At 39.4% G+C, this 12,151-nt stretch overlaps 1 protein-coding gene across 1 annotated transcript in view; it reads right to left on the bottom strand.

Annotated features, from left to right (window-relative positions):
- The window catches only part of LOC138853133 (carboxypeptidase E-like), a 164,446-nt gene that overhangs the window by 152,185 nt on the left and 110 nt on the right, over positions 1 to 12,151 (bottom strand). Inside the window, exon 1 of the mRNA XM_070088070.1 lies at positions 12,022 to 12,151. This exon is cut by the window's right edge and continues 110 nt beyond it. The gene's annotated coding sequence lies outside the window, so the exon portion shown is untranslated. The remainder of the gene's footprint in view (positions 1 to 12,021) is intronic.

Raw genomic sequence — 12,151 nt, forward strand, 5'->3', positions numbered from 1 at the left:
ACAAGGAAGCAGTTGACTTGTTGAAGGTCACTTATGGTAATATAGAACAAAGTAGGTTGGATCTAGTGAATATCATTGTAAATTTAAAATTTCCAGATCACACTTACAAAGGTTTACAGCAGTTTAGAGTTAAACTGGAGAGCACTCTCAAAACTTTAAGTAATAAATATAATCTGAAGGAATCAGACTGGTTATTGAGTGCCATGGTACAGAATAAATTAAGCTATAAAACACTTGAATGACTCTCGAATAAATATCACAAGGGTTATTTTGGTCTGGAGGAAATAAGACTAGGTCTACAAGAATTAATTGTTCAGTTGCAGACAAGCCAATTTTAAAGATGCAACACATAATAACTCTGCCAAGTTTCACAAAGGGAAAAATTATCCCAATGGTAATAATCAAAATTCATTTCCTAAAAAGAGTTGCATAGGTGCATATCAAGTAGCAGGAATCAGAAATAATGATTCTCCACAAGGTAAGAAGAATAAGTACCCTCCTAAGGGTAGCCCAGTTAATAAGAAAGCAGTCAAAGAAAAGAGAGATTGTCTTTTCTGCAAGGGTACTCATTTTTCTAAGAATTGCAATGCATACAATTCATGGAATGATAAAGTTGAAAGATTGGATACGATACATCCCTCTAGCGCCTGGAACCAATCTTGGGCAGAAAACATTATATACTGAGTCAAAAAAGGAGAATTAGTGTGCACTACCTAGCAGAGTTTACTGCCAGAGGGGAATCATAGGCCTGTGTTCCGTGTGCAAAATAATAATAATAGAACTTTTCTTTGTCAGAGGAAAGAAAGTCTCCCTGATAACATTGTGTATACATAGTGTATAGTGTATACTACAGTGGCTCCCTAGTATATAGATGATAAAGGCTAAAGTGTCATTTGAAAACAGGTGAATTTGTAAATGAAGTGATAAGCCTATAGAGGCAGGTGCCAGAAGTCGCCAGAATCTTACCACAGAGGTCAGCTGTTTTAATAATCTTTCTGGCCTGCTAGTGTACTCGCATATAATCTAGTGATACCAGTGAATAGCAGAATGCAGTGTTGTAGTAGCAACTAACCAGTATTATAATGGTGCTTAGTGGAGTGGAGTGACTTTCATTAGTTTCTTTTTTCTTGAAATACCAGACGTATACTGTGAATTTCATATAACCTGTAGTTACCAGCGGTCGCAATATACACAACGAGAAGCAATTATTACTACAGAAAAAGCGTCCTTCCTCCAAAATTTCCACCAGTCAACTATAGTAATAATATAGCATTTATTGTGGTGGAGACTAAAAAAAACTAGAAAAGCTAGATACAGCGATTGATAAACAAGGGTTGAGGTCGACCGTTCGTCATTGTAGGAACTGCCAGAAATCACCGGCTCTTCAACACGCAAGTTATACTTTTGTGTCAATCAAATCACATATTACTCGGGTAGATAATTTCAAGCAGATCCTTCATGTGTTAGCCCAAATCACCGACTAGTATGTTTTAAATAAGTGACCCACTGATCAGATCAGATCGACTGGTCCGAACCCTTGATGGTCCGAACCCTTGACTGGTTTCAAACGGATTCGTTGGACAATAAAGCAGACTGTAAACGGATGGGGTTGTAGGCGCCCTTATCAAACACAAACAATAAATATAAATCAGGAACGTACACGGTAAGCTGTCCAATTAGTTAGAAATAGAAATACAAATAGCTAGAGCTTCATTTAAGGAGGTTATTAATAGAGTATTCAAGAGGTTGCTAGCAGAATTACAGTAAATCAACCACTCAAATCATTATGAAGCTCTGTATAGTCTGCAGTCAAACAAACGGGCTTCCACATGGATAAATTGTCATTTTTGTGGAAATTGGTGTCACGCCCCTTGTGCAGATATCCAAGAACTAGCTACAAGCAGTATTAAAACAGGGAAGTGTTTTTGGGTATGCCCAAATGAGGAAAATCTGTGGACTAAAATCACAAGGGTATTAAAAGAGGATAACATCAAAGCTGCTTTCATAGACAACCTGGAAGCTTTCTACAACAGATGGGAACATAAAAAGTTTGGGCTGAATGGTACTGCCCTTGATACTGGCCATGTAGTCAGAAACTGTAAGGCTGGAGGTGATGTCCTGGTAGTCAGTAAATGTGGGGCTGATAGTGCTGTCCTGGGAGACAGTAATGGTGAAGCTGGAGGTGCTGTCCTGGGAGACAGTAATGGTGAAACTGGAGATTTTGTCCAGGTAGTCGGGAAGTATACGCAGGAAGGAATACATATAAATGACCTCATAGGGAACAGGAGCCGTAGTGGGGAAACAAGTGTAGTCAAAGATAAGATAAAACCAATATTGCAAACTAGAAATACCACAGGAAATAGCAAACAAGAGGACTCCACTAGCTATAGTGAGGATATATTACCAAAAACAACTGGTGGGAGCTCCATTGTTGGTGCTAGGGAGGATAGGAATAAGACAGGGAAACATGCACCAACAGGGAATACAGTCACAGAAACCCAAGGCAAACGGAAACCAAACCTGTGCACATACTATGCACTTGGTATCTGCAGACATGGGAAATCTGGAAAAACAGACGGGACGTGCAACTATGACCACCCTAGAAAATGCCATGCCCATATGACAACAGGAAAATGCAAACTCCCTTCCTGTAAGCTTTTTCACCCTGAAATGTGTACCTCTTCAGTACAGGAAAGACTGTGCTATAACTTAAATTGCCAGGCACACCATCTAAAGGGTACAAAAGATAAAAAACATCCAGGCCATGGGAAAACCTGGGTAGCCACAGCCACTCAAGAGGAAGAGGTTTTTTAGTGCCAGGAAGGAAAAAAAAAACTGGCAGGAAATGGCAGAAATCGTACACCAAATCCAGTCATTCCTGGAGTGGAACCACAGTCGATGGCCTCCACTCCAAACCAACAGATACAGATACTAATGCCGGAAAAAAAATCCCCCCCCCCAGTACCAACAATACCACCAGTCCGATGACATTCTTCTTTGCAAATATACAGGGTCTAAAGCAAGCAACAAATAACAAAATACCTTTCATCCGTGGACTGCTTGCAGAGGCAAAGGCAGTGCTCGCGGCTTTCACTGAGACCCACATAAAGGATCACTTGGACAATGAAATATGGATCCCAGGTTACAACCTATACAGAGGTGACAGAGTGAACAGGCAAAAGGGAGGGGGTTGGCCTGTACATTGCAGAGTCACTTGTTTGCACAGAACTGCTAAATGCCTCAAATGATGTAGTGGAAGTTTTAGCAGTAAAGGTCGAGAACCAAAACCTAGTCATTGTGGTAGCCTACAAGCCTCCGGATGCAACATCCCAGCAATTCCAGGAACAGCTCTTAAAAATTGACCACTGTCTGGAAAATCTTCCAGCTCCTGCACCCAACATCTTGCTCCTGGGGGATTTCAACTTAAGGCACCTAAAATGGAGGAATATAGCAAATAATATTGTTGCAGTAATAACACCAGGAGGCAGCTCTGATGAAAACTCACACTCACACGAGCTTTTAAATCTCTGCACAAAATTCAATTTAAACCAACAAATAATAGAGCCTACTAGACTGGAGAATACACTAGACCTCATCTTCACTAACAATGATGATCTGATAAGAAATGTCACCATATCAAACACAATATACTCAGATCACAACATAATTGAGGTTCAGACATGTATGCGTGGAGCCCCAGACCAACATAATGAGACTAGTCACGAGGGAGCATTCACCAAATTCAACTTCAATAACAAAAACATAAAGTGGGACCAAGTAAACCAAGTCCTAACCGATATAAGCTGGGAAGATATACTAAGCAACACAGACCCCAACGTATGCCTAGAACAGATTAACCTGGTGGCACTCGATGTATGCACAAGGCTTATTCCTCTAAGAAAAAGGAGGAGTAGATGTAAAATAGAAAGAGACAGGCGCTCCCTTTACAGGCGACGGAAAAGAATAACAGAGCGGCTAAAAGAGGTCAATATATCTGAAATGCGTAGGGAGACACTGGTCAGAGAAATAGCAAGCATCGAACTCAAACTAAAGGAATCTTATAGGAGTCAGGAATCGCGGGAAGAACTAAAAGCCATAAATGAAATCGAAAGAAACCCAAAGTATTTCTTCTCCTATGCCAAATCAAAGTCGAGAACAACATCCAGTATTGGGCCCTTACTTAAACAAGATGGGTCCTACACAGATGACAGCAAGGAAATGAGTGAGCTACTCAAGTCCCAATATGACTCAGTTTTTAGCAAGCCGCTAACCAGACTGAGAGTCGAAGATCAAAACGAATTTTTTATGAGAGAGCCACAAAATTTGGTTAACACAAGCCTATCCGATGTTATCCTGACGCCAAATGACTTCGAACAGGCGATAAATGACATGCCCATGCACTCTGCCCCAGGGCCAGACTCATGGAACTCCGTGTTCATCAGAGTTGAATAACTATAGGCCAATATCCAACTTACACCCTCTCTCAAAAATCTTTGAAAAATTAATTCATAAACGAATCTACTCCTACCTTATCTCCCAAAACATACTCAACCCCTGCCAATTTGGATTCAGGCCTAATAAAAATACTAATGATGCTATTATACACATGCTAGAACATATATACACTGCAATAGAGAAAAAAGAAGTCCCACTGGGGATCTTCATTGACTTACGTAAAGCTTTTGATACAGTTGACCATGACTTGCTCCACGTAAAATTGTCACACTATGGTATAAGAGGGCACTCCCTCAACTACCTCAAGTCATACCTCAGCAACAAAAGCCAATATGTGTATGCAAATGGGGCAAACTCTTCTGCACAACCAATTACAGTTGGTGTCCCACAGGGAAGTGTCCTTGGCCCTCTTCTCTTTCTCCTATACATAAATGACCTACCAAATGCTTCTCAATTACTCAAACCCACACTTTTTGCTGATGACACAACATACGTCTTCTCCCACCCGAGCCCAGTCACGCTAGCCAATACTGTAAATACCGAATTACAGAAAATATCTACCTGGATGAGTACTAACAAACTTACACTAAACATTGACAAAACCTACTTCATTCAGTTTGGTAACAGAGCTACAGATGTCCCTCTTAACATAATGATAAACGGATCACCTATCACAAAGCTAACAGAGGGAAAATTCTTAGGAATCCACCTTGATAATAGACTCAAATTTCATACACATATACAACAAATTTCTAAGAAAATTTCCAAGACTGTAGGCATACTATCGAAGATACGGTACTATGCTCCACAGTCAGCCCTCCTGGCCCTATATCACTCTCTTATTTACCCCTATCTCACCTATGGAATTTGTGCATGGGGCTCAACAACAAGTAACCATCTCAGACCACTAATTACCCAACAAAAGGCTGCAGTTAGAATGATAACAAATTCTCACTACAGGCAGCACACTCTACCAATATTCAATACACTCAACCTACTCACCATACAAAACATCCATACTTATTACTGCACCTATTACATACATAGAACACTCAACTCTGATATTAACCCTCCCCTCAAACATCTCCTTGCCAACCTCAACAGAACACATGACCATAACACAAGGCACAGATCACTCTTTGATATTCCTCGTGTCCATCTCACGCTATGCAAAAACTCAATGCACATAAAAGGCCCTAAAATCTGGAATTCATTACCTGTAAATATAAAAGAAACACTACCTGTTTATAAATTCAAGTCTCTTCTCAAAGATCACTTACTCACCCAAAACCAAATAAATACTGAATAACTGAACCTTATAAATTGTATATCTTAAATGTTTCTCACAATTATATCACATAAATGTTAAACCTAAAACCCATTCTAACTTTATTATTTTTTAAATACACTACCTAACAGAATACTCCATTCTACTGAATGTACAACAATGCATACAACCATATGACCTGTCTTTGTAATACTCACTTGTGCTTTATAGTAATCAGTTTACATTAATGTTTTTCACTGATTTCATCATTGCTTAGTTAATCTTAAGTTAATTTTAAGCCAGCCCGTAATGCTCTGCATAGTATAAGTGGCTTTGGGATGCTGCTCTTATCTGTATTTTTTTTTTGTACCTCTGTAAGTGTGCTCAAATTATAAATAAATAAATAAATAAATAAAAGAACTGCAAGAAGCCCCTATCACGAGCCTTTTCCATCCTATGGAGAGGGAGTATGGACACGGGGGTCGTCCCTCAGTTACTAAAAACAACAGACATAGCCCCACTCCACAAAGGGGGCAGTAAAGCAACAGCAAAGAACTACAGACCAATAGCACTAACATCCCATATCATAAAAATCTTTGAAAGGGTCCTAAGAAGCAAGATCACCACCCATCTAGAAACCCATCAGTTACACAACCCAGGGCAACATGGGTTTAGAACAGGTCGCTCCTGTCTGTCTCAACTATTGGATCACTACGACAGGGTCCTAAATGCACTAGAAGACAAAAAGAATGCAGATGTAATATATACAGACTTTGCAAAAGCCTTCGACAAGTGTGACCATGGCGTAATAGCGCACAAAATGCGTGCTAAAGGGATAACAGGAAAAGTCGGTCGATGGATCTATAATTTCCTCACTAACAGAACACAAAGAGTAGTCGTCAACAGAGTAAAGTCCGAGGCAGCTACGGTGAAAAGCTCTGTTCCACAAGGCACAGTACTCGCTCCCATCTTGTTCCTCATCCTCATATCCGACATAGACAAGGATGTCAGCCACAGCACCGTGTCTTCCTTTGCAGATGACACCCGAATCTGCATGACAGTGTCTTCCATTGCAGACACTGCAAGGCTCCAGGCAGACATCAACCGAATCTTTCAGTGGGCTGCAGAAAACAATATGAAGTTCAACGATGAGAAATTTCAATTACTCAGATATGGTAAACACGAGGAAATTAAATCTTCATCAGAGTACAAAACAAATTCTGGCCACAAAATAGAGCGAAACACCAACGTCAAAGACCTGGGAGTGATCATGTCGGAGGATCTCACCTTCAAGGACCATAACATTGTATCAATCGCATCTGCTAGAAAAATGACAGGATGGATAATGAGAACCTTCAAAACTAGGGAGGCCAAGCCCATGATGACACTCTTCAGGTCACTTGTTCTATCTAGGCTGGAATATTGCTGCACACTAACAGCACCTTTCAAGGCAGGTGAAATTGCTGACCTAGAAAATGTACAGAGAACCTTCACGGCGCGCATAACGGAGATAAAACACCTCAATTACTGGGAGTGCTTGAGGTTCCTAAACCTGTATTCCCTGGAACGCAGGCGGGATAGATACATGATTATATATACCTGGAAAATCCTAGAGGGACTAGTACCAAACTTGCACACGAAAATCACTCACTACGAAAGCAAAAGACTTGGCAGACGATGCAACATCCCCCCAATGAAAAGCAGGGGTGTCACTAGCACGTTAAGAGACCATACAATAAGTGTCAGGGGCCCGAGACTGTTCAACTGGCTCCCAGCATACTTAAGGGGGATTACCAACAGACCCCTGGCAGTCTTCAAGCTGGCACTGGACAAGCACCTAAAGTCGGTTCCTGACCAGCCGGGCTGTGGCTCGTACGTTGGTTTGCGTGCAGCCAGCAGCAACAGCCTGGTTGATCAGGCTCTGATCCACCAGGAGGCCTGGTTACAGACCGGGCCGCGGGGGCGTTGACCCCCGGAACTCTCTCCAGGTAAACTCCAGGTATCAGGTGTTTAGGTAATCACAATGTAAAGGATTGTTATGCCAAATTAAACTTCTGTTATCAATGTCACAAAGGAAGACATCATATAGTCATGTGTAAGGGTCTATATGATAATGTTGATAATAATGATAATGTTGACAATCCTGACACAACAGTGACTAATGTAAAAATTGCTGCTAATGTTAATAATGATGGTTTTGCTGAAGTAGCCTTACCTGTGTTACAGGTAAAAATTGATGATAAAAGGCATAAATCAAAAAATGTAAATGCATTATTGGACCAGGGATCCCAGCGTACTTTCATAAAACGTAAATATCTTGATGGTATGAAAGTACAGATGGGAGATCCCACAACTTTAAAATTATGAAGTTTTTCTCTCAGACAAAAGAGCTCAATTGTATGACACTGTTTATGTAACTGTCAGGTTAGGCAATGAGAAAAAACGTGTTAATGCAGTAATTGTAGATAGACTTCCAGAGAAAATATCTACAGTAGGGCTTAGTAAAGCTACAGAAAGACTCTCACATAATGTAAATTTAGCACCTTCTGGGGTAAGTGATGATTCTGTAGGCCCAATAAATATTTTAATAGGTAGTGACTATTATGCCTCCTTTGTAAAGGGTATGGTAAAGAAATGTGGTGTCACCCTTTTGAAGACTGCAGGAGGCCATGTAATGTATGGTAGGATTCCTCGTAATAATAATTCATGACTAGAGGAAACTACAAATACCATAACTGTGTGTCTTACTCATGAAATCGTACCCCAGTATAATTCTTCCATAGAGGATGGTGTTGAGCCAGTGCATAAATTGTGGGAATTAGACAGCATTGGAATAAATGTAAATAAAGAAAGTCCAGATGATTCTTTTACTCAGGAACAATACCTGAGAGATGTAAAATTTGAATCTGGACAATACTGGGTACGACTTCCGTGGAGACTGAACCATCCAGAATTGCCCACTAATTACAGAATGGCATATGGACAGTTAAAGGCTCAGTTCCGCAACTGAGTAAGACACAGGAATTGTTAACGGCCTATAATGATATAATTGCTGAGCAGTTAATTAATAAATTTATAGAAGAGGTACCTCCTGAGCAAGCCAAAATTTATGGTCACTATTTGCCACATCACAGAGTGAAGAAGGATTCTAAGACCACTCCTTTGAGGATTGTGTTTAATTGTAGTGCCAGGAGTAACAAAAATGTACCTAGTTTAAATGACTGTTTGATGACAGGTCCGTCGTTGACGGAAAAATTTGGAGATATCTTATTAAATTTCAGGGTGAAGAATTATGCCTTTACGGCTGACATAAGTAAAGCTTTCCTAAGAGTGGGTTTACAAGAGGCTGACCGGGATTGTACCCTCTTCTTATGGCCTGAGAATCCTATTGACCCACTTAGCCCTCTGAAAACCTTTCGCTTTAGGAGCGTATTATTTGGTGCTACATCCAGTCCGTTCCTACTTCAAGCGACGATAAATGCGCACCTTAAATGTACGGGAAGTCCATTGAGTAAAGTAATGAGCAAACAATTTTAAGTGGACAATTTCCTGGGTGTGACGTCAACTGAAGAGGAACTGTTAATGACTTATGGAGAGGCTAATAAAATAATGCAAAGTGCAACTATGCCTCTGAGGGAATGGAATAGTAATTCGTCCAAATTGAAGGACAAAATAAGTAAAGATTTCCCTGGAGATGAAGTGCCAAAATGTAGTAATGTATTGGGTTTAACTTGGGATACTGAGAGAGATTTGTTAATGTTAAAACCTAATAATTACAGTATGCCCAGTAAATTAACTAAGAGAGTTTTGTTTGCTGAAGTTTCCAAATGTTTTGTTCCACTAGGTTTAGTGTCACCCCTTACTATAAGAGGGAAATTATTAATTCAGGAAGCATGGAAACTTAAATGTGCTTGGGATGAAATTCTACCTGAGGAATTCATTAACAGGTGGGATGAATTAATTGGTGATTATGAAAAAAATTCCAATGTTGGAGTTCTCACGCCAGGTGGCCAATCCAAATGGGAAAAATGTACTCCACATTTTTTGTGATGCTTCAAAATTGGCATATGGAGCAGTTGCTTACCTTCAATGTATTAGTTTTATTTCTCTTGTTATGTCTAAGGCTAAAGTGTCTCCAATTAAATCACGTACCTTACCTTAGTTGGAATTAACAACCATTTATGTAGGTGTCAAATTAGCTAATTATATAAGAAATATTTTGAAGGAGATAAATATTAGCGACACTGTAATTTGGTCTGATAATGAGGTATCCTTACAATGGATTCGTAATGGAAACAGTAAAATTGTGTACGTACAAAACAGAGTCACTGAAATTTATTAGATGCAAGAGAAGTATAATAGTTTGGGTCAGCATATGTTAACATTTAATCATATACCTGGTGAGGAGAATCCAGCTGATTTCTTGTCTCGACGTTTATCTTATGCTAAATTTGTAAATGTTGTATCATGGTTTAAAGGACCAAGCTGGTTAGTAAATAAAGCTAATTGGCCTGTACAAAAGGTGTATATTGCTCCTGTTGAAATTACTGTGACCACCACTCCAATAGTTTGTCCTTCCTTAACCATTGATATAAATAGGTATTGTTCTTTACCCAAACTAATCAATGTAACTATGTTGGTGTTTAAATTTCTAAACAAGATGAATATCTCATATAAGTTTTCACATCCTCTTGAATATTGGATAAAGAGGGCACAAGAAGAAATCTGTGGAAATGAGATTAAACTGATAATGGAAAGAAAAATTGTGAAAGGTTCCATAATAAAGAAATTGGGGCTGTATTTAGAGAACAATGTAATTAGGTGCAGAGGTAGGCTACAAAATGCTGAATTGGGTGATTATGCTAAACACCCTGTCTTACTGCCCAAAACTCATCATCTAACAAATTTAATTATTGTAAATGCCCATAAAAATGTAATGCATGGTGGGGTACAAGATACCTTAAATTGTATTAGGGAAACTTTCTGGATTCCACAAGGACGGCAAAGTGTAAAAAGGGCGATTAAATCTTGTGTAATATGTTGCCGTGTGGATGCCAGACCCTATATGTGCCCAGGTCCTCCACCATTGCCAAATAAGCAATTTGAGTCATTTAGCAACGACCTCCACCTGGCCACAGTGTGGAACAAAAATTCCCAATATTATGCTGTGTAAATAAACCTGATTAAAAGTGTATTTTTAAAAGAAGAGAATGGAGCCGACAGGGAGGCTCTGTGCCTGCGCAGACGGGACTCGCCATTGTTGTTTGAATTTGGATTAGAAACGTTAGTGAAATGGGAAGAATTTTCGTGCTCTAGAGGTAAAATTGGGCTGACACCTCTCAAATAGGAGCCGAAATTGTTGGATGTGCATTTCTGCATAACTTGAGATATCAGGCGACTGGACAAGAGAGCTCCAGGAACCTCAGATAAGTCTGTTTATGTTTAACTCTGGCCAGTGTTATTTTTCATAGATAGACAGTGAGGTTTTCTGAGTATGATGCACCTTAATCTCCAGTCAAATTGGTGAGTGATATTAAGATATATTCTCCTTCTGTTATATAAATGTGTATAAGTATTATTAATTTTAATATACAGTCCACAAATTTATATATTTACCAGAATTCCTGGTGATATATATTTCATTTGTAATTAATAGGTCTAGAGCAACTTGTGGATATGACAGTGGTAGGTATCGAAGGGGGACATTTTTGCGACCTAGGTGTCCCAAATTCCTACTTGTCTATGTAACTTTGATAAATAATAATTATCTTTGTTATCATTTACTGTTATGTACATAATGAGTTACATTCAGATAAATGCAATTTTCCACAGGTAACATATGGGTGAGTGTTGGTGTTATAATGGACGGTGTGGGTAGCAGCACCTACTGCAGAGTTGTATCCCGTATAAAACATGTTTGAATATTACCCATCAGTGCTGTGAGGGTAACATATGGGTGAGTGTTGGTGTTATAATAGAGGGTGTGGGTAACAGCACCTACTGCAGAGTTGTATCCCGTATAAAACATGTTTGAATATTACCCAGACATAACCAACAAGTACACTTATTAAAGCAACACAAAATATTTACAAATAAAAGCTGTTACAGCCATGTTATATGTTGTATAAGCAAAGATAAACACAGTACTCTGTGTTGCAGTAGTATGGTTGTAAGTAAACAACACTACGTTACTGCAGTAGTATGGTTGTAGTTGTAAGTGAACAACACTACGTTACCAACAGTAAGGTTTTAGAGACAGTGTAAGTCAGAGGTGAAACAACAGTGTTAATGTGACTTACCTGGCTGTGTTGTGTTAAAGTGTGTGTCCAGTTGAGACTCCCAGCTCACATCTTAGTCACAGCGCAGCCGCAGCAGCAGCATCACACAGTATATACATCATTGTTCTCATTTCCTACTTCTGTTTGAATT

Source organism: Cherax quadricarinatus, chromosome 23 (assembly GCF_038502225.1).
Source record: "Cherax quadricarinatus isolate ZL_2023a chromosome 23, ASM3850222v1, whole genome shotgun sequence".
In the NCBI taxonomy this organism is placed as follows: domain Eukaryota; kingdom Metazoa; phylum Arthropoda; class Malacostraca; order Decapoda; family Parastacidae; genus Cherax; species Cherax quadricarinatus.